Genomic DNA, 27,103 nt, shown 5'->3' with positions numbered 1-27,103 from the left:
ATAGGCAAACTCAAGGGAACACAATCCCTTGCTTTAGGGGATTGTAATCTTTTCATATCTAGGTGTAATGATGATAAGGTATGGAAATTATTATTATTTATTTAAAAGTGGAGTAGTGGATAAAAGATTTTGATTTGATTTGGTCAGGACATGCAGGTCTGGGGTTGGTGAGAATAGGGTGGCTGACAGTTGACTTTTCATGTTACAGTGTGCTTTTTCAGGTACTTTTGTCCGTGTACAGTAAAAAGTGGAAAATCTCTGAAACACGCTACTGTTTCCTTTTGGGCGGGAGTAATCTCCTTACGTCTGGAGAATAGACTAAGTGTTCTGTGCGTATCACTTTGTGCGCATAGCTTTCTGCGTGAAGGACATTTCTTTGCTGCGGGTAGGTGCGTAACCTTCTCGCAGTTAGGACATTGAGTTTCATTTGTAGATTCTCCAGGTGGTCTTGGTATTTCAACATAGTGATCAGTTATGTTGAAGTCAATTCCATCTTGGAGCTTCAGACAAACTAGCTCTCAATGTTCCCGCCATGCGGGGAGGTTAGTTCCCTTCCGCACGCGCATAAACGATTTAGGATGCACCCGCCTTAGCATCATGCGGGATGGTCAACCCATTAGACAACATAACGTTAAGGTACATGAAAACATAAAGCCAAAACATTCGCGCATGGCGCATATAACATATGCCCACGCTGGTTCTTAACATGGCGCGCTCGCGCAGGGCGCACATAATATGCCCGCGCTGACTAACATGGCGCGCTCGCGCAGGGCGCACATAACAAATGCACGCGCTGATTCTAATATGGCGCGCTCGCGCAGGGCGCATATAACAATTACCTAATATTTAGGTTGATTACTTGGTTTAAGGGATTGGGAATTTACCGGGTGTCACAATGCCCTCACCATCCACCATGAAGGAAGTTCAAAAGTTGAATGGTAGATTGGTATCAATTAACAGGTTCCTAGCAAACCATGCAAGCAAATCTACCCCATTCATTAACACATTGAGAAATTGCTTATAGAAAAGCCAATTCAAGTGGACGCCTGAGGCCGAGCAAGCTTTCAGCGAGATAAAAGAATGTCTGATAAATCTGCCTGGGCTCACAGCTCCACTACCTGGTGAAACTTTAACGTTGTATCTGTTAGCAGGAGAGCGCGCTATTGGCGCAGTATTATTGGTGGATCGCAAGGGAGTCCAAACACCAATTTATTATGTAAGTCGGGTGCTGACAGATCCTGAGACGCGCTACACCATCATAGAAAAGCTAGTTTTATCACTAACGCATGCGTCGCGCAAGCTTCACAGATATTTCAATGGTCATCCTATTGAAGTCCTGACTTATTACAACATCCAGTAAGTCTTGCGACGTCCCGCGCTCTCAGGAAGGCTGACAAAATGGGTGCTGGAATTAGGGGAGCACACGATCACCTATAAGCCTCATCCAGCAATCAAGGGACAAGTCTTAGCTGATTTCATCGCAGAAATCCCTGAAGGAAAAGTCGAAGAGGCTCAGCGCGAAGTAAACCCTCCGCAAGCCAATAATGAAGAAAACGTTTGGAGATTATTCACTGATGAAGCTTCAAACAACGAAGGGTCCGGCGCAGGCCTCAAACTGGTGGATCCTGAAAATCATGAGTATACTTACGCAATCAGGTTGGATTTCAAGAGCACCAACAATGAAGCCGAGTATGAAGCCCTGCTGGCTGGTTTGCGCATCGCGCACAAGTTCGGAGTTAAAAAGCTAGAGGCTCATGTAGATTCATACCTGGTAGCAGCACAAGTCAATGGCCTTTATGATGCCAAGGAGAACACCATGCCTCTGTATCTAGAGCAAGCGAAGAAACTCACCGAACAATTTGACTTTTTCAGAATCATACACATTCCGCGCAGTGAAAATAAGTCTGCCGACGCGCTAAGCAAGATGGCATCAACCAGCTTCGATCATTTTGGCAAAGATGTCAGGGTGGAAGTAATGAGCAACCCGTCAGTGGGAGCGAAGTCTGTTCTTGTAATTCATACAACACCTTCATCATGGATAACTCCAATAATGGAATTCTTGAAGGAGGGAAAGGTACCAGAAGATCGCGCACAGGCGAGGAAGATAAGACACAAGTCGCAGAACTACGAAATGCCAGATGGTACGTTATATCGACGCTCTTATCTTGGACCACTCATGAAATGCCTAGACGCTGAGGAAGCAAGCTATGTGATCAGAGAGATACATGAAGGAATCTGTGGAATACATGCTGGCCTGCGCATGGTGATCGCCAAGGCAATGAACGCAGGTTACTATTGGGCAGGCATGTACTTGGACGCGTTAAAAGAGATCCAAAAATGCAAAGCGTGTCAGAGCTATGCGCCAAATACCATGCGGCCAAAGAACAACTTGATTCCGGTGACCTCTGCATGGCCTTTCCACAAGTGGGCAATCGATATTGTGGGTCCCATACCACAAGCGCCAGGGCGAGTAAAGTTTTTGGTAGTGGCAGTAGACTATTTCACCAAATGGGTTGAAGCCAAGCCACTGGAAAAAATCACAGCCGAGGCAATGAAGCAATTTATTTGGAGCCACTTCATATGCCGCTTTGGTCTGCCCATGGAAATCGTGAGCGACAATGGCAAACAATTCACTGACAGGAAGATATCCAGTTGGTTCAAGGAATTGCACATCAATCAGGTCTTCACTTCAGTATACCACCCTCAAGGGAATGGCCAAGTGGAACGCGCGAACCAAAGCTTGCTGAATGGGCTGAAGAAAAGGTTGGAGGGAGAGTCCCATGCATGGGTCGAGGAGTTACCTAATTTCCTGTAGGCGCACAGGACATTAAGCAAAACCAGCAATGGCGAGTCACCGTTCAGCCTAACCTATGGAACGGAGGCTATGATTCCAGCAGAGATTGGATGCCCATCCTATAGAGTGCTCATGATGAGTAAGACGGATAACGAGCAAGAAAGGAGGTTGGATCTCAATTTACTTGAGGGACGCAGAGAGGCGGCTATCATCAGTGAAGCCAAATACAAGAAAAAGCTAGAAAAATACTACAATCAGCGCGTGAAAGAATGCCACTTCAAGAAGAATGATTTTGTCCTTCGGAACAATGAAGCTAGTCGCGCAATACCCCTGAGAAAGATGTCTCCCAACTGGGAGGGACCTTATCAAGTCTCGGAAGAATTGGGAAAAGGCGCATACACTTTAAAAGATTTAAATGGAAAGAAGATCCCGCGCACATGGAACGCAGCACAACTTAGAAAATGTTTCATGTAAAAGTTGTCAAGTTTGTAATCAAGGCTTTGTAAGCCATTATGAATAATGATACGCTCTATTTTAATATGCGTTCTATTACCTTTTGCATACATGTTTCACACTTCCCTTTATTAATTTTGAGCAATATGACAACATTGTATTGACATCAAATTAAAAATAAAACGAAGTAAAACATACATGCGCGAGCTTCAAGCTCAGACGCGTTAACGAGTTTTAACTCTGAAACGTCAGGGCCTTAGCCCAATAATATGAGCCTTAGCTCAAATTACTCATAGCATCCATCCTACGTATTACGCAGCTGGACCATAAAAATACCTAAGCACAACTAAGGCAAAGCACATGCCAAAGCATAGTTGTTAAGGTCTCAGGTCGGGGCCGCGCATGGGATTATAATGGATATAGGCAGAGTAACACATACTGACACGTAAAGGCTAAAAAACTCATTCATAATTCCCTATAATAAATGCACGATAACGTCGCGCAAAAGAGGAATAATGAAATGCCAAGGCACGTGTCAGCATATTCAGAAATATCGCAAAATAACTTGAAATATGACAACTGTTAAGGATTAAGTAAAAATAATTTCCTTACAACCTTGTTCAAGTTTCAATGTGTAAGCATACCTTATATTCAACAAGCACACACATGCAATATAAAGAGATGAATGGGAATGCGCAAGATGCGAATAAGGGAAAAACAAAATTTCATTTCGAAACATAGAAGTTTACAAATTTACAAATGATGAGGTAAAAACTACAAACACAAAAAAAACAAGAAGGGCTTTTCAAGTCTCTATGTTAATATCAGCCTCTTCATCTTCCTCATCATTATTTCCTCCCTCAGCAACTGGCGCAGCCCACTCCTCGTCATCCCCAAACTTACCATAATCAAGCTGTTCGTCTTGAATATAGTCGTTTTCTGTCATGATAGCGTCAGGAGTAGGTCCTTTGGCCACGCCAGAGCCGCTGGCAGAGGTAGTGTTGCCCGCGCCATCATCATTGCCACCATTCCCTTCACATTCATCAAGTAATTTCTTTAAAGCGCCAAGATCGGGCTGGTCAGCAAGCGCCGCTATCTGCAAGTCACAAGGAACAGCATAAGTACAAAAGATTATGAAAATAAGTCAAGTAAACTCATTAAGGTTAAAATACCTGCTCAAGGATGGGAATTGGAGTATTCAAGTACTTCTCCCCCACCTCAGCCATGTCAGCGCAGACAGCGTCGAGCTGATAAGGGTAGTCGGATGGATTCTTCTTTAACATGCCATATTCATAACCATCTTTAAACCCCTCAGCCCGACCCACCAAGCGCGACGACGCATTACAGTCCATCACAAGGGTCTGAAACTCGTCTGAGTATTTCATGGCATAAGCGCAACAAGTCACACCCTGTGAAATCAGCCATTGACGGTCCTGCGCGAGGGAAGAAACAGACGTCTCAAGAGCAGGGATTTGAGAGTTTAACAACTTAACAGTTTCCTTGGCTTGTTTTAGCTCTTCTTTGTCAAACGCTGCTGCCGCCAAGGCTTCATTCTTTTCCGCTCGCGCAGCATCGAGCTCTTTCTTCAGGCGCGCAACCTCACTCTCCAATAAAGATTTTTCAGTATTAACATGCGCAATAGTTTGGTCATGCGCCTCCACTGCCAACTCCAGGTCACGCGCTCGACGCGCGTACTTGGCCGCATCTGCCTCTGCCACTTGCAGTTTCTCCCGCGCAGCTTGCAGCTCAAGCCCGCGCTTCACAAAAGCAGCGTTGGAACTTGCCCGGTTCTCGCTAAGTTCTGCTTGGAGTTTCTCAGCTTTCTCTCGGGCATCAGAAAGATTCCAAGCAGAAATGTTAACCTCTTGCTTGGCCTCCGCAAGGGCATCACGTACCTTTATATAATCATTGCGAAGCTCTTGGGAGGCAGCAAAAAACGCAGACCCAGCAAAAAGGTGGTCATTAAGCAAATCCACGCGAGCGCGGTCCTCTTGAAACCTCCTTTCAGCTGGAGGAACAGAGTGAGCCCAAAAGTCTTCACATACGCCCAAGGATTGGAATGAGCTCTCTTCAGTGATACTCCAGCTCGGGCGGTATATGTGATCGGCTCCCTACAAACACAAAGCAACGCAAAGAAACGTTTTAGTTATCTAAACACGAATTTGGAAGTCTGCACAGCGGAGCAAAATAAACTTATACCTGAGGAGAACCGGCAGAAAGATTAGCGCCAGCTGATGAGCTCCTGCCTGCCCCATGAGAAAAAGGCTGCGCCACGAAATCTCGTGGCGCTATAGGGCTTACGCGGCCACCATCAGAATTTTCAAAAATAACCTCCTCATCATCCTCTATAACAGGTCTCTTCTCCTGCGACTTGGAAGAATCAAAAATAGTCTCACGAGGAGGGCTGCGCGTAGGAGGAGGTGAGGGAGGTCTTGACGCTGTTAGAGCAGCGCGAAAAATAGTCTCCTGCTCCTTAGTGATCCCAACGAGGGGAGATTCAGTACTTGTTGGAGCAGGAGCAGAACTAACGGCGCCAGCGCTAGCAGTGCCACCAGCAGCTTGTGTGCCAGCTATAATTCCTATGAAAAAACCAACAAGGAGAAATGATTCATGACTTGAACTAAAGGAAAAAATCAGACAATCAAAGCGCAATAAATACCTTGGCGCACCGCAGTCCGCGAATTAAGCATCGCCATGAAGTCCATTTTCCCCCTTTTTGAGGGCAAAACAGAGGACTTCAAAACAATCTTCGGCATAGCCTTGGCACCTTGCTGCGCCTGAGGTTGAGCCACCAACGTTGCCGGCTCTACAAACATTTGAGTGAACAAAGCTTCATTAATAACTCTATCGGAATCACGCTCATAAAACCACAAAATATAAACAAAGTATATGTAGGTTCCTGCGGGGCGTCGCTGATCGATACGAGATCCGCACGAGGTCTAGGAGTGCGGAATCCTCCTAGACTCGTTTAATGGTGTAGAAGACGAAGAACACGATTACACACATACAAACACACGAACAAACACACGAATGGGATAAACACATCTGCAGATCTTTTATATAATAACCGAAACACATTACATACCAAACACGAAAACAAATGACGGCCGACCCGAGGTGAGCCCTACCTCGGGCCGTCCCACACGACTCTCCCTCTCGGTTTCTCTCTAGACAATTAAACTGATCACAAAACACTCTGACTTTCTGGATACTCAAACGTAAACAAGACACATATAAATATAGACAAAACAACTTCGCGGGCTTGGGCTTGGGCCAGTAGGCGAAGTTGTTATAACTTCGCCTATGGCAGACGTTGTTACAACTTCGCCTATGGCGAAGTTGTTATAACTTCGCCTATGGTGAAGTTGTTCTAACTTCGTACTTCGTTTCCGCTGATCAGAATTGCATAGCAACGGTCACAAAATGCACCAACAGACTCCCCTTTGACCGTTGCTCTCAATTCTAACAAACACAAAAGATCATCTGTTACAAAACATGCACCAACAGACTCCCTCTTAACTGATGATCTTCTGTTTGCTCTTCAACCAGCCGTATCTGAAACTGTCTTGTAGCTTCACAAATCTACCAATCACCCAGCGTCTTCCATATCAGATCTCCCCTTCAGTGTAAGCTTTTCCGACTATATAGATTGAGGTCTTTGAAATGCATGCATCCCCGTGCCTAATTGATCATCTCAACCAATCACGTGAGTCCTTCTGACTTCACCAACACGTGAAGTTCTTCTAACTTCACCAACACGTGAAGTTGGGCTCCCTCCACAACTTCACCAACACGTCGGCATACGATAAGGTTTAATCTTCAACTACTCAACATCAAGTGATCAATTTCATCACAAAACCACCTTGACAGAATCTAACACACATGACCATTAATTAATCCGAAGCATCTTCAACCACCAGGGATAACGATCAAGAACATAAACACTTTAATTCCCGATTAAATCCAACTTGTTCCAGAATTTTCACTTTAATAAATAAGCATCACGTTTCAGGATCCAATTCTCGAACGCCTTGAAAATAACATAAATAATATGCTCTGACCGCAATCCAGTAATGACAAAAACCTTCAGTTCAATTTGACTTTCTTCAGTTGGTCAACCTCGAACAACAACTATTTCATTGCCCACAAACACCGAAATATGTGTCAATATCCAGTTTCAATCAATATCCCATTCACAACCTCAACTTCATATCCACAGTTGACACGTATTTGTTCACACGTAAGACCAAGAGATAACAAGTTTCACTCGTTGACGGAACAACGTCTTCGGTCTCACAATAATCGTGTACACCTGGCCATACAGACGAAAACTCCAAACAATTTTTTTTTTTTTTATTTTTTTTTTTAACTTCGCCTAAAGTCAACTTCGCCTAAAAGTCAACTTCGCCCCTCTTTAACTTCGCCTGTCCATAACTTCGCCTGTCCATAACTTCTCCTGTCCATAACTTCGCCTGACTGATAACTTCGCCTAAACCCTAAAATTTAAGCGACAACTTCGCCTGAACCCCATAACTTCTCCTGCGGCGGCTGTTCGGCCAAAAACGCATCAGAAACGTGCCAGAAACACCAAAACGCAGATCTCGAACCATAGCATAAGAGCCTAAGGCTCTGATACCACTTGTAGGTTCCTGCGGGGCGTCGCTGATCGATACGAGATCCGCACGAGGTCTAGGAGTGCGAAATCCTCCTAGACTCATTTAATGGTGTAGAAGACGAAGAACACGATTACACACATACAAACACACGAACAAACACACGAATGGGATAAACACATCTGCAGATCTTTTATATAATAACCGAAACACATTACATACCAAACACGAAAACAAATGACGGCCGACCCGAGGTGAGCCCTACCTCGGGCCGTCCCACACGACTCTCCCTCTCGGTTTCTCTCTAGACAATTAAACTGATCACAAAACACTCTGACTTTCTGGATACTCAAACCTAAACAAGACACATATATATATATAGACAAAACAACTTCGCGGGCTTGGGCTTGGGCCAGTAGGCGAAGTTGTTATAACTTCGCCTATGGCGAAGTTGTTCTAACTTCGCCTATAGCAGAAGTTGTTACAACTTCGCCTATGGCGAAGTTGTTATAACTTCGCCTATGGTGAAGTTGTTCTAACTTTGTACTTCGTTTCCGCTGATCAGAATTGCATAGCGACGGTCACAAAATGCACCAACAGTATACCTGTTGGAGAAGACGAAACAGCAGGCGCAGCACCGCTTCCCTTGTCCGCCGCGCGCAGAGATGAGGTGGCAGCACCATACCTCGTGTGGACTGGAGGATTGCCCACACCTTGAGGCAAAGAAGACGAGGAAAACTTGGAAGTAAAACCCTTGGTTTTCTCAAGTCCCTTCACTTGAGTAGGAGGAAGATTCTGGGCAACAGAGGCATCATCTTTTTTCTGTTTTTTACTGGCCCCTGCGCCAGTTTTGCCTTTAGCCTTGCGCTTGAGTTTTTGCGCTTCAGCTTCTTCCTCCTCCCCTTCCTCTTCCACAGGCTCCAACTCATAATTAGCGAGCGCATCTACAATACGCGCAATAGAAATGTTAAAACCAAATTTGGTATTCTAAGGGCCTAAACACAAATACAAGGGCTTACCAGGCGCATCGCTGTCAAAGCAAAACTCTAAGTCAACAGGAATAAACATATCGTCAAAACGATCAGGAAAGGCGGTTTCCCCAGGGTTCAGCGCAGCAGATCCACCCTCCGTATGCTTGTCATAGGCGGCGTGGATGTATTCCTTGCTGTCTGCATAAAACAAGACAAGCGATATCAGCAAAACGAATTATACTCGTGCAGAATTAATGCAATGAACAAACAACCCACCTGAGCCATCAACACGGATGACAGGCTCAGTCTCGCTGTCAGTCCACCTCTTGCTCATACCAACTCCCACCAGCGCTTCCTCGCAAATATTCTTGGCGGGGGATGGTTCAGCAGATAACTTCTCAACCCATGTGCCCGTTGGGTTCTTAAGGACATTGTCATCCGCGGGCGCAGAAGTGATCGCGCGCATAGTCATGCGGATTGGAATCACACCAGCCTTGACGTAGAAAAACTTCTCAGTCCAGTCATAAAGGCTCTTAAAAGTGACAGTACAGCATTTAACCTTCTGACTGCGCGGAGTAAACGAAAACCAAGAATCTTGAACCTTTGGTTTATAGAAATATTGAAAGCGGCGAGGAGTAGGCTCTTCGCGCTGAGCTTTGCACATAAACTCAAAATGAGTCTTGCGCACCAACCCAAAAGGGTGAACTTGGGATATGTGAATCCCATAAAATTGAAGGAACGCACCTATAAACCTTGTCATCGGAAGACGAAGGTTACAGTGAGTAAAAAAATGAGAATATAGAGAGATATAGCCGGCAGGAGGATCCGCAGCCGTCTGCCCGGCTGCCGGGAGCAGACAACCATACTCAGGGAGAAAACCCTGAGAAGCAATGAGACTATCAAGCTCAGGCTGTTTCAACTTGCAGGGGATCTCGTCCCATCTTTTCGCCGTTTTATTCTTTCCCCCCTCCTCCGACGATGCCTCGGCAACCCGAATACCCTTGCCGGTCTTCTTCAAATTAGAGATAACCATCGACTTCACACGGCCTTTACTGGGGGACTCGGTAATGTCTGGGTTAAGAGACATGCGATTGCAGAATAAGAGCAATCCGATTATTTAAACACAGAATCCGGAAGCAAAGATAAAGGCTCTGAATCGAAGGGTTAGATGACAAGTAAAGCTCTAAAGTGACAATGGAGATGAAGAAAAAACCGTTCAAAAAGGTTTGGTTTTATAGGCCCAGGGGAGAGAAAGAGAAACAAGTAATAATCAGATCTACGCTCACGCGCCCCCACTCGCAGGCGTAGGCCAACATAAGCGCCACACGTGTTCCTGACACTGTATGAGGAGACGTGAAAGGCCACTGTAGCACCTCGAGCACACGAAAGGTCTGACACATAACGTCTCCATCTCTTATGCATGTCAACACCAACCAACCACGTGCATTGACGATTCGTTTTAACCAAAGGGATGGAATTTCGCGCAACGCGCGTACAAGAAAAGAAAAAGAAAAAACAAGCCCTATTGAAAAAGCAAACTATTAAGTCTAATATCTATCTTACCTCGCTCGCGCGAGACAAGACACACATTAGACTGGGGGGGCTTGAAGGGGTATGCACCCGCCTTAACATCGAGCGGGGCGGGTCAACCCACAAGATATAGACAAGAGGCTTGAAATCAGGAAACATTTGCGCGTGGTGCATATCACATATGTGCAAGCGCAAGCGCAAGCGGGGCGGGTCAACCCACAAAGCCAAAACCTATGCGCAAGCGCATGAAACATCTGCGCGTGGCGCATATCACATATGCACACAACACACACATTTAGTGTGAGAATAAAGAGAAGACCTTGCGCATCCCCGGGATAGGCGCATAAAGACCGCGCGTAAGCGACACACAACAAATGAGACAATAGTCTAATCCAAATCAGGATAAGGGCAACCATGATTGTACTCATCAGGCAACCTTCCAGAAGGTATCTTTTAAGGAATAAAGAATGTGCTGATGTTGACAGCTGCCAATGAAGGGTGGACAACTCAGCAAAGCCCATGTGCCACCACGTGATGGCACATGGGTCAGGTGAAATACCTAGGTCAGAGAATAATCAATGAAAAAGCACCAGGTGTCCTAAGTACACGTGGCGCGAAGCAATAGGAGGAGGCCAAAAAGGCCCTAATTGGGTCTGAGCCCAATCATTGGAAACCCTAATACTATAAATACCACACCACCTCAACAGTGGGAAGGGCAAGAAAATATATTCTAAGTCCTTTACTCATTTTCACATCCTTATTATCTTCTACAATACATGATTCTCACACCGGAGGGTTACCCCAAAGAGGACCCCTCTGTCCCTTTCTGAGGGGTAAGCTCACGGTGCTGTTCGTTTTGTAGGTGGAAGAACTCGTATCTCGGAAAACCATCGGTGATATAGCATACTCGTACCCGAGGAACGTTGATCGTATACAAGTAAGTCGATACACGCTTCTTCATTAATAATTATAATATGATCTAGGTTTCAAGTTATGCTTATTATCAATTAATAGACTCATAGTATTATTGCATTTGTGTCTTGGAAAAGTATTGAGATGAAATCTCACTAAAAGGTATTGATATGAAATCTCACTGAAGTACCCACCAACCATCTTCAAAACCTGAAAAGCTAAATTCCCATGAAGTATTGTACACAAAAGATTCGTGGAAACATGAAAAGCCGTGGATTAAACTCCATTTGAGTATGAATATTATGACAAATTACACATTGCTTGTATAATTCTAGTGACAAAGAAAGACTTCAAATTGTCGTACAGGACCACAACTTTGAGTACTAAAACCACCAAAAAATCATTAGTGGTATTAGGGCTAAGCAAAGTGTCGTATTTTTGTGCAATCCGATATTCAGGACCACAGTTTGCATGAATTAATGCCTAATCATGGTTTCAAACCATGATTTGTTTTTAAAAAAGCATCATTTCGTTTTTTGTGCCACGGTTTGTACTCCCCACGATTAGGTCTGACACATCTCTTCATAATTGATGCAAAACAATGCAAACCGTGGTTTAAGACCATAGTTACGTCAAAAATGAAAGGCTTCATAGAGGTATACCATATTTTAAAATCCTTTTGTAAGGATACCAATTCTTAAAAAAATCTGTTTTTGTAAGATGAAAAACCCATTGCACATAACAATTGTCTTGAATTTTAGTTGTAGGTTGTGAATTACCACGCAAAAATAAACAAAGAAAAAAAAAGAACGGGAAAGAAGTTCAGTTAAATATTCAAGTTTTCACTTAATGGACACGACTACATAATCAATCGATATGAATAATCAATATCAATAATGAAAACAAAACAATATCAATAATGAAAAAAAGAAAGCAAGCAAAAAAAATATATTAATAACGAAAGGTAAAAATATTATTAATACAATAATGACAAGGTTTAAAATTCAATATGAGAATATATATTTATATGCAATCATATTGTTTTTACATAGTCTACTCAAGTTATTTTACAAATGGAAAAAAATTAAAATAATATGATTAATTTATAGCCACATAAAATACACTCAAGCAAATAATAAAAAATTAATTAAAAAAAATCGTAACTCAATATATAAATCAAAAACAAAAAAATTAAAAGCCCTAAAATATCGGTTTGAATCACCATTTATAGATAAGATTTACATCAGCTGACTCGTATCATTCTTTCGATTAAAATCCCTAAAATATCAGTTTGAAACTCGGAAAAAAACCTAACGACGTTAAGTGTTGTTTAACGGAAGACCACTGAGACATAAATAGCTGAAAGGTTGGCCCGTTGGTAGTGATTTTTAAATTTGATATTATTATCGGCTAATGCACAAAAGCTGGAATTATTTATTTCCAATTTGTCTTTTTAATATTTACGCTATGTCATAAGAATATGTTTATTGGATTTTAATAATCCCTATTGAATGGTATTGAACGATAGCAATCCCTATTTATTTTATTGCCACTGACATTCACAAATATAAAAAAAAAAATAGGCCCCCAATGGTCCCTCATTAAAAATGACTTAACAACGTTATTCTTTTTTTCGAATTTTAAACTAATGTTTTAGGGCTTTTGATCGGAAGGATGATACAAGTCGATTGATGTAAAACTTAGCTCGAAACAGTGATTTAAAAGGCTTGACTTTTGTTAATTGAAAGTTCAATCGGAAGAATGATACAAGTCGATTGATGTAAACTTAGCTCGAAACAATGATCCCAAAGGCTTGATATTTGTTAACTAAAAGTTCAAGCACCCGATTTGAAGCATTGTTTCGTCGTTTTGGAGCACAGTTTCAAACTAAGTTTTACATCAATCGACTGTATTCTTCTTCCGATCAAAAGCCTTAAAACATTAACTTGAAATTCGAAAAATATATATATATATATATATATATATATATATATATATATATATATATATATATATATATATATATAACGTCATTAAGTCCTATTTAACGGGGGATCATTGACGGCCAACTTTTTTAAACTTGAGACCGTCAATGGTGATAAAATAAATAGGAGTTATTATTGACCAATACGATTCAATAAGGATTATTTTTAAACAAAACTTAGATAATCTTGTATTTTTATCTTTCCAAGAATGCAGGCGATTATTTAAAATAATCTTATGTTGGTATTTCAAAACTCCAAATATCAAAGAAACATAACTATGCGATTTCTTTTAACAATTTTTACTCAAAATCCATATCTTCCCATTATTTAAAAATTTTAATGCACAATTAAATCTAGAATAAATTATTGAATAATAAATATATAATAAATATTTAAACAATTTAGTCATTCAATATTTGACGTGTTTTGGCTTCGTTTATTAAACTTCAGTTTTCAGACACAATTTGACAAAGTTTTTTCAACGTGAAGTAAAACGCGATTTTCATTCATGTAGTTTGTTTAAATTCACCATTTCAGTCTAAAAGTTTAAAACTTGCTATTTCATTTTCGTTACGTTTCTCATGCGGTTTGCTAAACATAACATATATAGATGAACCCAATCAAGCAAATATGACAGAAGAAAATATTGGAACCAATTCTTGACAATGTTATTACACAAGAAAATTTACCAACAAAACACCATGGTAGAAGTAGAGTTAAGCTAAAATGCAGTAAAACATAAAGATGGTTTCCAAATTCTGTTTTAAATCTGCCCCCCATTAATCAACACCTGGTTCATGGATTTTACAGCAAGATGGTGGTTTCGGCAATCATAGATGTAACAACGTACGGGTCCATGTTCGAAGCAGGCCTACGGTCCTCAAAGTAGCCCTTCCCTTCTTTCTCAGTGTCTCTCCCGACACGAATTGATGCACCACGGTTCGCCACCCCCTGTCACATCAAACAAGATTTGATGAGATTAAGATCATGTTACATATGTTGCTATGTGCATACATAAAAACTAGGGATGTAAACTGTAAACGAGTTGAGTCGTTTGTAAGTTACTAGAGATTAGCTAAGCTCAACAAACTCAAGCCCAAGCATCACCAGCCAACTCTTAGCATATATATATAAATATATATAAATATATATATATATATATATATATATATATTAAAAATACTTGCGTAGATAATAATAAAAGCTAAATAATATATACCCTATCTATAAAAATTATGGTAATTAAAATATTTAAAAAATATATATAAAATAACAACCAAATAATTAATAAATTAAAAACGAGATAATTGAGCCAAACTTAAACTTGAAAAACCATTCACCAGTCGAGCTAATAAGCTCACGTTATCTCGGCTAGTTTAGGCATATATCATAAACGTGTACCCATTTAAAGGTGTTGATGTTGGCGGTCTCGTGGCGGCCAGTGAGCCGACGCTCATTGCCTTCACCGTAAGCCGCAATGTGTTCCTTGTGCCTGAGACCCAGCTTTTCAATAGCTTTCTTGATGACCTCGTATCCCCCCTCTTCCCTCATTGACTTGGTGCTACAATATCACGTAACGTGTCGGGTTAATATTTTTTTTAAAAAAAAAACCCCGAGTGTTATAGTTTTATAAATTATATTATATATACCTGTAATTTGTGTGAGCTCCAGCACCATTCCAATCTCCCTGATAAATGAATGAATGTATAAAACATAGGTTGAAGAAATAATTATTATTACTATTATTATATAAAAAAACTCACCGGAATTGGCTTCGGGTCAAATGAAACAACGACTCCGGCGATCTCGGTTATCCTCTGTTGAAGAAGAAATTAAAACCGGATTATTATCATCAGTAATAACATGTTCAAGAAGTACTTATTATTGCCTCAAGAATGTAGCGAGCAGCCCAAATCTCGTCACCAGCAGATATGCCAACTGACGGTCCCACTTGAAACTCCCACTGTATATATTTAATCCATAATTATTTTTTTATTTATTTATTTTAATTAAAATTTTTATACATATCATATATTATTTACTTCTTTTTATTATAATTTCATTAACATATATCTAATACATTAAATAAAAATTATATAAGTAAGAGAAATGCATGTATATACCTGGCCCGGCATGACCTCACCGTTGATGCCACTAATATTAATACCAGCATAAAGACACGCTTTGTAGTGTGAGTCAACTATATCGCGGCCAAAGGCCTTATCAGCACCAATACCACAATAATATGGCCCCTATATCACATTAAACCGATGTAACTTTGTTAACGATACTTACGAGAATTAAAAGAAAAATGCATGTGTAAATATTATTTATTACTTGAGGCCCTGGGAACCCTCCTTGAGGCCAGCCCAATGGCCAGTTGATATCCTTCTGCAACAAGGTATACTCCTGCTCGATACCGTACCTAACACACGCATAAACGATAAGTATTGCATTCGAGATTTGGTCGATTTGTGAGGTAAAATGGGAAATTTACCATGGGATTTCCTTCTCAACTTCTGGGTGGCTGAAGATTTTGGCCGCAGCATGACGCTTGTTGGTTGGAATCGGCTCACCGCCTGGGGTGTAAGCATCGCAGATCACCTATATTAAGTGTTGTTAATAATAATAATAATAATAATAATAATAATAATAATAATAATAATAAAGAGATGAATATAATGTTGAAATATGTAAATGTATATCATGGCCAATAGTGAGTAAAAAGGTGCCAATTCATCATATACAGAATAATTAAGTGAAAGTTACAATCTTTTGTCACGTTTAAAATGGAAAGTAAAGGTATTTTCTTTCTAAAAAAACACCCAATGAACATCAAGATCTTTAATTTACTCTTAAATAAATACAAAGGATTTTGACAAATAAAAGATATCGGTGGTTGGGAAAATTTAATTGATATTAACTAAAAAATCTTGTCTGAATATATTGTATACTATTGCAACCCGTGACCAAAAAGTTGACAGTTCATCATAAAGAGAATTATTAAATAAAAGTTTCAGTTTTTTCTTTGTCACGTTTATTAATTAAAAAAAAAATTGAAAACAAAGTTATTTGCTTTATAAAAAAACTACAAATATACGAAGAATCTTGCAGTTCAAAAAGAAGAAAAAAAGATTAAAAAAAAGGAAAAAAGTACAAGAATCTTCAAAATTATGTAAACAATTAACCATGGTGCTTGTTTCTCTTTTTATCTTTTAAATTTTAGCATAACACTCGATCAATTTAAGTTATGAAATGACAACTTTTTAAGAAAAAAAAGGTTACAGAAAGGTGGATTAAACAGGTTGACCGTCGAAAGGGTTATCCCGAAAACAACCCATTTAGCTAAACATGCTTATAAACAGACTGAAAAAAAAAACCAAAACTTTATGCTTAAAATGAAAACATACCAAGATGTTGTTTCCAACCCTGAATGGATCCTTGAAAATAGCTTGAGGACTGTTTCATTCATCAAGATCACATTTATTACAAATAATATCAAAACATCATTTATAGTTTGAACAATATAAATTGCAGGTCAAATCCGCACTAGATGATCACTTCACTGTCCTCGCCTGGAGCTTGGCCGGTGCTTGAACCATCATAGTTCCATTTTGGCAACTCTTTGGGATCACTCACTGGTCCAGGAAGCGTCTATAAAAGGGATAAAATTATCAATCAAATAAACGATTGTCGATTGAACATAACACAAGTAAATATGATCTTTGAGCATATTCAATTACTTACCCTTGATTTGCTTCTAAGATCCATACCAGATCCACCAATCCTGTGTGAATATTAAGGAGGAGATCAATATGTTACTTTTTTTTTACTGGATTTAAAATTTATTTCTTAATAAAAAAACTTAATTGCTTTTCAGTAATCTTTTCATGATCAGTCTGCCTGGTCCCGTTAGGGTGAGCCGGTTTGTCAAAATATCATTTATGGTTCAATTATTACTCCCGACTTTATATTTTATTTATTTAATTTAAGTGTTTATATTTTATAAAAATTACGAATCTATACCAAAGTGCAAGTAAAATTTCACATCTACGTCAAAAGTTAAATATTTTAATAATTTTTTTAAAGCGTTTGTTTCTAATTTGATCTGAACCAAAAAAAAAAAAAGAGTGTGATTCAACCAGTAGACCAGTTAAACGAGTATTTTGTATCGTTGTCCAGTCCAGTTCCAAAAAAATCACTTTCTCATGGTCAATATGTTGCCTATTACAAGCTTCATATCTTTTACAAGTAGGGCCATATTTTAATTCAAAATTATATATTATATATAAATAATAATTTTGTTTTTCCACACTAATTAAACATATTATTTGGAAACTGAGTTTCCAAGAACTTTGGAACAACATTGGTGATCTAATTGTGAGAAGATACATGACCCTAAATCAAATATAGCACAAATCCGTATTTTGAAACCTTTTGAACATCAACAAGATCAAAACCCGGATCACAACAACTTCTTGATTTATGTTCATGTTAACAATCTGCCAAACTTTGACTTTTTAAACATCATATTTGACCAACAAAGATCAAATCATCCAAATTTTGAAAAACCCAATAGAATCAAGCATACAAGAGACATCCATGGCGGAAAAAAAAGGGATTAAAGACTCAAGACTCATGTACGGAACAAAGTCAAACATATGTTACAAAAAGTCAAAGTTGATTCAAGAAGCGAACCAGATGTACTCAGCAATGATTTTGTTGGTGGAGTCAGTGAGGTTGAGATTGATGAGATCATTAAGCAACGCCATTTTCTGTTGCAGATCAATGGAATGGAGGAGACAAGAAATTGTAAGAGATAGAGTGTGTTATTTATAGCAAAGGAATTTATTTGTATCCAATTCATAAAATTAATAATATTTTTATTATTTATTAGGTATTAATTATAATTATTTTCTTTTTTTTTTCTTTTTATATAAGCGGGGACAATCAGCATGACTGGACGGTTGCGGTCAGCTTGCAGCCGACTTGGTTTGGATCCTCCAGAGTGTTTCTCCTGATGAATATAACATCTGGTTTCCGGGTCTCCCCCTTCCTCGGAGGAATCTTCTTCCTTGATGCCACTTGACACCAGTTGCGTCGCAATAAAAGTTGAAACCCACTGCGTAACGCATGCAAGTTAATTATGACTCGGATTTAAGCTAATGACTGCCATAGTTTTTATCTTTATTGTCATAATCAGCTGATCTAGTATAGAAAGTTAATTATGATTATTTTATTATATTCAGTATCTCAACATTGAATAAATGAGTTCCTAAAAGTAGGGGAATGTTGCTGGCAGCAATTATTTAAAGAGAAATGTATAAATGGAAGTTATTATGTTTTTTTTTCATAAAATACTTTTATTAACTAAAACTTAAATAGCGTAACAATAATGCGTGCCATTCTAGACAGCTCATCAACCACTCATACAATCAAAACATAAGAAACGGAAATCGTATCATTCTAACCAATTATTTGACAAAAATAGCTACCCGGATCAATTTCTGTGCACTAATGATTAAGGTATGACTCTCCGGCTGTTTTAACAACTGTTATATCACTAAGTGCTAAATTAGTAAAATGATTGAATCGTTAAGAGTCTCTTAGCCATTAAATGTTAAGTCAGTTCGAGTACGCGATGCGGTGATAGTGCTATTGGGCCGGGGATATGGTGCGTGAGTGGCAAACTAAGGGTTATGAATATTGTAGAATTTTCATTCAACATCATTTGAAGCTTAACGGGTAAGAAGTTTGTTAACCGATACAAATGTGTCATTCTGGTAAACTTAACACACTTAATAATAGAATCATTAAGAGGCTGATGCGGAAGCATCTCTTAAGTTAAATTATTATTTTTATTATCATTTAATATTTTGTGTTTATCTTGTTTCCATACTTATCTCTTTTCTTTGTTTAGTATAAATGGGGTTATGGTTGTTTAGTTCATTAGTTTTTGATTAAGTTTATTATTATAAGTACATTATTCTTGGAACTTCGGTTCAATTTATCGTCTTTTGATTAATCATGAGTCTCTCGAGCTATTGATCGCTTACGAAACTGCATCAGTTGGTATCAGAGCTTTTAGTTCTCAAATGGCTCGACATGAGTGTTTTCTATTCATGTGCTCGTGGAGAAGATCGACGTCCTACTCGCAGAGTCGCCGACCGAGGCAGTGGTGGAGTCTATTCCGACCCACGGGATCTTAAGAAGATCAAACGACTCTGACAACGAGTCCGCGATTTTGAAGAGATCGAACGGCTCCGAAAATGAGTCCACGATCTCAAGTTACAACAGGAGATGTGCAAGACGGAAACCGAGTCGAGCACCATCGTCTGGGACGACACGAGCGTTTTCTATTCATGTGCTCGTGGAGAAGATCGACATCCTACTCACAGAGTCGCCGACCGAGGCAATGGTGGAGTCTATTCCGACCTTAAGAAGATCAAACGACTCCGACAACGAGTCCGTGATCTTGAAGAGATCGAACGGCTCCGAAAACGAGTCCACGATCTCGATTTACAACAGGAGATGTGCAAGACGAAAACCGAGTCAAGCACTGTCGTCTAGGACGAAGGTGGCGACGGAGAGCAGCATCCGTTTGGCCGTCACCCACTCCGGTTCTATGAGCCGACATATACCGAAGGCGAGTCGCAAGATGAGCCTAAGTTTGATGAAGGCGGAAGTGATTTCGATGAAGAAGAATATTCGTTTGTCCAAAAGGTTATTAGCGGAATCACTATTCAAGAAGACGAAGCGAAATATGCAATTTTAAGGAGAGAAACGGCCATTAACGGTGGTACGTTAACTTGTATGGTGGTTGATGGTGGTGTTCCATCAGTGGTTCTAGATGGTGCAGTAACTGCTATTGGGTCTCAAACTCAATCCCCACGGTGGGACTGGTATTCTGGCTACCTTCATTGATAGTCCATATTTTTCCCAAAAAGATCTGAGTTTGTTTATTGACCCTCAATTGTCAGGATTTCAACTTAATAATAATAATAGGCCTAGTCAACCTATAATTATGAACTTTCAAAATGGAAAAAATCTTCAAATGAAGGAAAGTATGTTGAGTTTTAATAATAAGGATTTCCATATTGTTTTGTAGGGTACATTAATTGAGAATTTAAGGCTCATGCATGGGAAATTATGTGAATACCTCTTGGGAAAAACTACTCTACAGCAAAGTCTTTTAAGTCCTTTAATTTATTCCATGGATGGTGATTTTTCAAATGAAATGGTGTCACAAAATAAAGATGCGAACCATGTAGAAACTCGGTTGTTATTTAACCTTACGTATATGGATCAAAATGGAAAAAAAGGAGGCGATCTTTTCGACACTCTCAAGACTCGAGGACGAGTCTTTTTCAAAGACGGGGAGAAGGAGGTGGAGAGACCCAACAACCAATAGACTCAGGTGAATTTAGATACGGGTGAGACGACTTGTAAAGTTGAGCGGTTTGGGTGGGTCGTGACGATAATAATAAAACAAGATCACGTTGATGTTCCATTTGATCTGGGTGGCTTTGGTTTGAAGGTAAAACTCGAGGACGAGTTTTATTCGAAGACGGGGAGTATGACGCTGGAGCATCTATTAAGTTAAATTATTAATTTTATTATCTTTTAATATTTTGTGTTTATCTTGTTTCCATACTTATCTCTTTTCTTTATTTAGTATAAATAGGGTTATGGTTATTTAGTTCATTAGTTTTTGATTAAGTTTATTATAACATTGTTCTTAGAACTTCTGTTCAATTTATCGTCTTTTGATTATCATGAGTCTCTCGAGCCATTGATCGCTTTCGAGCCATTGGTTGAGGCTACCAGACAATCCATCAATTAAAAATATCCTGTTAATTTATATGGTGAAAATAACGTATTTTGATCTTAAATATCGACGACATTACAGTTTTGTCATAAAAATAACAAGCAGCGAAACCCATCAACCAATCAGGTTATGAAGTTAAATTGAAAATTACACTTAAATAAAATGGGAGAATGCCCCCCCGTTCGATCTGTTACTTTTAAAAGAGCTTATATTTATATAAAAGTTTTGTAAAAATAGTCATATTTATGCTCCTTCAAATTTATTTTCCATAGAGAATCACGCAATAGTGCGTCACACAATAGTTCAATGATTAGTTTGATCTTAACTTAACTAGACGTATAACTTAAATGAAAGATTGTTATGGGATGATAGATCACAAGTTAGACCGTAAGGGATGCTTAGGGTGTATAATCACTTCTAATTTAGACTCGAATTTGGGCTTGAACCTGAATTGAAATTTGTTTGATAAATGAGTTTTAACTTAAATGGAAATAGATGTTAATTGGAAGTTTTAATGGCATATAGTTTTTAAACAATAGAGCATGCATTGAATTAGTTTGAAAATGAGTATATTAAGAGCATTTCCAATAGATCATTGATCTTCAATTTTAATTATTAAGGAAATGTTAAAATACAAAGTGAGATAAAATGAGAAGTGTGAGAAATATTTGTAGCCACATAAAAAACACGTAAAAAGTTAATAAAAAAATCATAACTTTAAAAATAAAAAAACAAAAAATGTTTCCCTCATCAACCCCGTTCCAAAAAAAGAACACTGAAAAGACACAATGCCGAGGCAAAATACGTAATGACGATAATAAAAAAAAACACAATTATAAATAAAAAAAAGACACAATAGATCGCAAAATATAATACAATACCGACAAAATATAACATAATGTTGAGTAATATAACACAACTAGTTTTAGAGCCCGTGTTACACACGGGATAATTCAAATTATAAAATTATAAATAAAACAAATAATTACATAGCGTATATGAAAAAAAAAATGTATTACATCTATGCTTGTATCTATACAATGTGTACATAAATTGATTTTATTTATACACAAAATGGTTTTTCTAAATGAACTTAATAAAAAAAATGCTCGTGCAAAATCGTAACCGAGAATGCTTCTTTCTATTGCAAAATTGCATGACGTGCTTCCCATACAACGTTCTGATCACCATTGAAGGAAAAATTAATGTTGATATAAACATTTAAAATTTGATAAAAGTTAAAAGCATTGATAGGCATGGGGGATGGTATGTCGAAAGTGTTCGCAATCTTTTCTTAAGTTTTAATAATTGAGGGAAAAATAGTCAATTTGTCAAATTCCGAACCTTTTGATTATTTCAAAAATGCCCTTAAAAATAAACTTGAAACCCGAATCATGTTTAAAATTCTAACTTTCATACTTTTGACATTTTAAAGTCAACATTTTGAACCCATAACAAATTTGATGATAAATCGATTTTGCATTCTCAAACTTTTAAAAATATTCAAAATTTTTATTTATGACCCGTAAAATATTTTGACCTAAATGTAGTTAACTTGTACCAAGCAATCTATTTACCAACTTTTGACCCATAAAATCAAATTTAACTTCCACAAAAAATCCGAAACAATTTTCATTTGAGAAACATGATTTGTTGTTGATTTTTGGAATTCACCTAGTATTTTGAAATATATAGTAAAATAATATGTTAATATTTATATTTATAAAAATATATAAATATAGTGTAAAAGGAAAGTGAATAATTATTGAGTTATTACATATATTAGGGTATATTAATTTTGGAGGGAAAAAATTGTGAGAATTAACCAAAACATGACAAGTGTCCCCATTTATTTTAGTTTATTAGAATAGGTAGATATCAAGAAAAAAGACACAATGTCAAGGAAAAAGATACACAATCAATGACGAAAATAAACACAAAACACAATTATAAGCAAAAATACAATCATTTTTTTCCCTCAACATTGTTTTTTTTAGAACGATGAAGACGGTGGAAACATTTTTGTGTTTTTATTTTTTTCATTCTTTTATTAAATTTTGAGTTATGATTGTTTTATTAATTTTTTTAAATTTTTAAGGAGTTTTTTTGTGTGGTTATAACTCTTTCTTATTTTTGTCCCTCTTTGTAAAATAACTTATTATTATACTAAAAACCATTATTTTCTCTTTTTTTTCAATTAAATAAAATCTTTATATCTTTATCATTACATTTTTTCTCACATTCATTCGCAATCACTTTTAAAAAGTATTAAAAAATTACAGAGTTTGAACAATATTCCTTCAATTAATTCATGAACAGTAATTTTTTTTATCTCTTATCCACTCACAACCATTCATAACTAATCCATAAAATATAGACAACACACTCACGTATTTATCAAGGAGCTGTTGCGATGCTCTTAAAAGTATTCTTTCTTTTTTTTTCTTATTCTTTAAGTATTATGAAGTGTTTAAATGTTTAGAAAGTAACAATCATAAAAAGTTGCCTTTGTAAAAATTAGGTCACAAACCCATAATGTTGAGGTGCTTCAATGACATGAATACGGTCGGTATTGGTTGGGTTTGTAATGGTAATGACTACAAACCAAAAAAGGAAAACACACATAATAGTATCGGTATCCGTATAACTTATCCATTTATACTACTATGTTATACATATTAGAGGCGTAAGAAGGTTTTTTTCCCAAAATTCTTAAGTTTAATAGTTTTACAACTCATAATGCTTAACTCATGATACTAGAGGTACAAACCAATGAAACAAAACATAGTTTTACCCAAAATTTGAACTCTCCTTTTCTTCAAACATGCTTACGCATATTCAACTCAAAATTTGAATTCCCAACCATATCTCATCGCTTTCTCTTCTTCACCTTCATCGCCTTTTCATTCTCATAGAGAGAAATGAGAGAGAGTGGGAGAGATAGCGAGCGTTAGTAGTGGCGTATAGCCTCTAACTTTAGTTACATTTCGTAACATTTCGGATTTTCTAAACCTGTATTCGTTTGCGTTTAACCCAATCCGGAATATTTTGGGATCTTTATTATTAATTAAAAATCAAATATTTATAAGACTTTAAGTTTCTAATATTCACTTTATGCCCTTCATACTTTAAATGATGTTTAATTCTTAATTTATGCATAAAAGATTCATTATTTATCCAATTCTCAAACTACAAGGACTAAAAGCGTCAAAAATCAAATTCCTCTCATTTTGGCTGGAGCACCACGTGATGGGGTGGCCTTCCCCCATCGCGCGGCACCTTGGGGTGTCTGCACAAATCGTTTAACTTATTTTCTTTCCTAGCTCGTTTTTAGCATTCGAATCGCTTATTTTAGGGATAAATCGAGTAAATTAATGTCCAAGAAAAGAATATTAACTAAAATACAAGTCTATACCCTTAGATTAATGTTCAAGCACGAAATATTTTAGTTTATTTTGTAGATATTCTCATTAAAACCGTATCTCGTTACTTAAACGAGTAAATCTTTCAAATATGGTTTGTTTTCGCTATTCTTATATAAACAAGCCTCATAATCTCTGCCACAAACTTTACATGAACCCTAGGAGACATCCTCTACCATCACCTACCTTTTTTCATCACCAAACCCTTCGGTTTTTGCTTATTCGTTGAAGATACAAGCTTGTTCGTTTGACTTTGCATGCGTTTGGACCTTTGACTCATCGTTTCTGTTGATCCTTTCACTTTCCGGGCACAGGAATCGTTCATATATATTCCTTAGTCAATAACCTTCAATCAATTTCGATGGTTGAAGGGTGTTGACTGGTCAATTCGTTTAAAACTCATTAAAGGGCAAATCAGTCAATAAGTTTAACTTTACGTTTTCTCATACTTTTGATCAGATTCAACGTTTGGTCCAGAAGACTTTTATTATCGTAACGTAATTTTAAGGCTACTGACCAAAACCTGACTTCTGACTTGCTGTTCGGATTCTTGTCAGTACCAGCTCGCTTAAATCTTAAAACAAACATAACTTAAATTCTAAACGTCCGTTTGGGTTGATTCTAGCACACAAGTTCGTTTTTACTTATATTATAATATCCTAAAGTCTCAGATTCTTAATTGTTTATATCGTTTGAGATGTAGTGGACGACTCGCTTATTCGTTAGCTCGCTTATTCATATTTATATTCGTTTGTCATTAATCTAAGGTGAGTTTGATCATTCCCCTTTTTATCTACTGTTTTCTAACGTTTTGGGGACATATGTGTACTTACTCATATTTTCTATCATATATATATATATATATATATATATATATATTGTCACACCCCAACCTAAGGCGAAAATGTCGGGGCGTGATCTGATTGCTCACAGCTCGAAGATACTGTCATGAATAAAAATGACAATATCTAATTAATTATTTTATTCAAAGAATACAAACAATATCCAAATACAACAAATCAATTCAAGTAAACAAATATAATAAGCTTAAATCCATGTTTTTCTTCGTTAAAACCCTAAGGTCTTTCTAAATGTCCATACTTCAACTTCAAGTAACCTGCATATGTGTAGAAAACAGAGTTTGTCAACATAAAGTTGAGTGAGAATATTACCAGTTTTGCATGTCAATATAAATAAGCATAACGTAGTAAATGCGGTAAATAAATCAAACCATAAACAAGTATGTAGATTGTTGCCAAGCGAATCGGGCGTTGGTCAATAGCATGAGCACCCAATACATGGGAATACGATGGACCCCCTCTGAATATACGAATGAATGAGTATTAATATAATATACGAATGAATGAATATTAACACAAGTAAGCATGTAACACGTATATTTGATTAAGTCACTCACGATTACACGTATGCATTTGTTTGATATATATATATATATATATATATATATATATATATATAGTATGAAATACGGATAGGTACGCATATGTCCCCAAAACATTTAGAAAGTTGGTAAAATAGGGGAATGATAAACTCACCTTAGATTAATGACAAACGAATATAAATATGAATAAGCGAGTTAACGAATAAGCGAGTCGTCCACTACATGTCAAATGATATTAAGAATTCAGAATTTGAGACTTTAGGATATGATAATATAATTAAAAACGAACTCGTTTTCGCTGTAATCAATCCAAACGGACGTTTAGAATTCAAGTTATGTTTGTTTTAAGATTTAAGCGAGCTGGTACTGACCAGAATCCGAACAGCGAGTCAAAAGTCGGGTTTTAGTCAGTAATCTTAAAATTACATTATGAGAATAAAAGTCTTCTGGACCGAACACTGAATCCGACCAGAAGTATGAGAAAACGTTAAGTCAAACTAGTTGACTATTTTCCCCTTTAACGAGTTTTAAACGATTTGACCAGTCAACACCCTTCAACCACCGAAATTGATTGAATTTTATTGACTAGGGAATATGTATGAACGATTCCTATGTTTACAATGTACCCAGAACGTGAAAGAATCAACAGATACGATGAGTCAAAGGTCCATACGCATGCAAAGTCAAACGAACAAGCTTGTATCTTCAACGAATAAGCAAAAACTGTAAGACCCAAGAACTCCGGGAATCCTACAGTTGGTATTCATACAAAAAATTTGCAAAGAATACTTAAACTTGAAAACAATTCATTTCATTAAAATAACCAATTTAGATTATAATTCAGCGGAAAACATAAATAATAAAATAAGTTCCCAAAAACCCGGGAATTATGCCCAAAACCAATTTTAAATATATTTTATAAAAATTTTTAAAATAAAATGTTCAATAATGAAATCTTCCATCCACGTATACCCTTCACCGTCCAAGTAGCTTCGCGCACGTCCAAGCGATTAAGGCATCCTCCTCCTAACCTGAAACTCACACTAACATGCACACAAAGTCAGCTTGAGCTGAGTGAGTTCAAGTTTTAATAAATAACCTCAATCATAATAATCATAATAGTCATTCCAATGGTTTTAAACTGTAAACGGGTGTAAGTCCCGAATCTGGATCACTACAATTATGATATCAAC

The 27,103-nt window shown here is 37.6% G+C and overlaps 1 pseudogene across 1 annotated transcript; it reads right to left on the bottom strand.

Moving 5' to 3' along the window:
* Positions 1-14,053: 14,053 nt before the first annotated feature.
* On the bottom strand, positions 14,054-18,045 carry LOC143570573 (glutamine synthetase cytosolic isozyme-like; annotated as a pseudogene). The gene is made up of 12 exons (XR_013141954.1): positions 17,957-18,045; positions 17,006-17,045; positions 16,809-16,912; positions 16,669-16,717; positions 15,756-15,862; positions 15,596-15,683; positions 15,382-15,510; positions 15,147-15,221; positions 15,022-15,075; positions 14,908-14,945; positions 14,660-14,819; positions 14,054-14,209 (listed from the first exon to the last, which is right to left on the bottom strand). The product of XR_013141954.1 is annotated as a glutamine synthetase cytosolic isozyme-like (transcript).
* Between the last annotated feature and the right edge of the window lie 9,058 nt (positions 18,046-27,103).

This window comes from Bidens hawaiensis, unplaced genomic scaffold (assembly GCF_021521415.1).
Source record: "Bidens hawaiensis isolate Kalapana, Puna unplaced genomic scaffold, B.hawaiensis_p1.1 tig00001269_1, whole genome shotgun sequence".
Taxonomy (NCBI): Eukaryota; Viridiplantae; Streptophyta; class Magnoliopsida; order Asterales; family Asteraceae; genus Bidens; species Bidens hawaiensis.
This window is presented reverse-complemented; position numbering and strand designations above follow the sequence as displayed.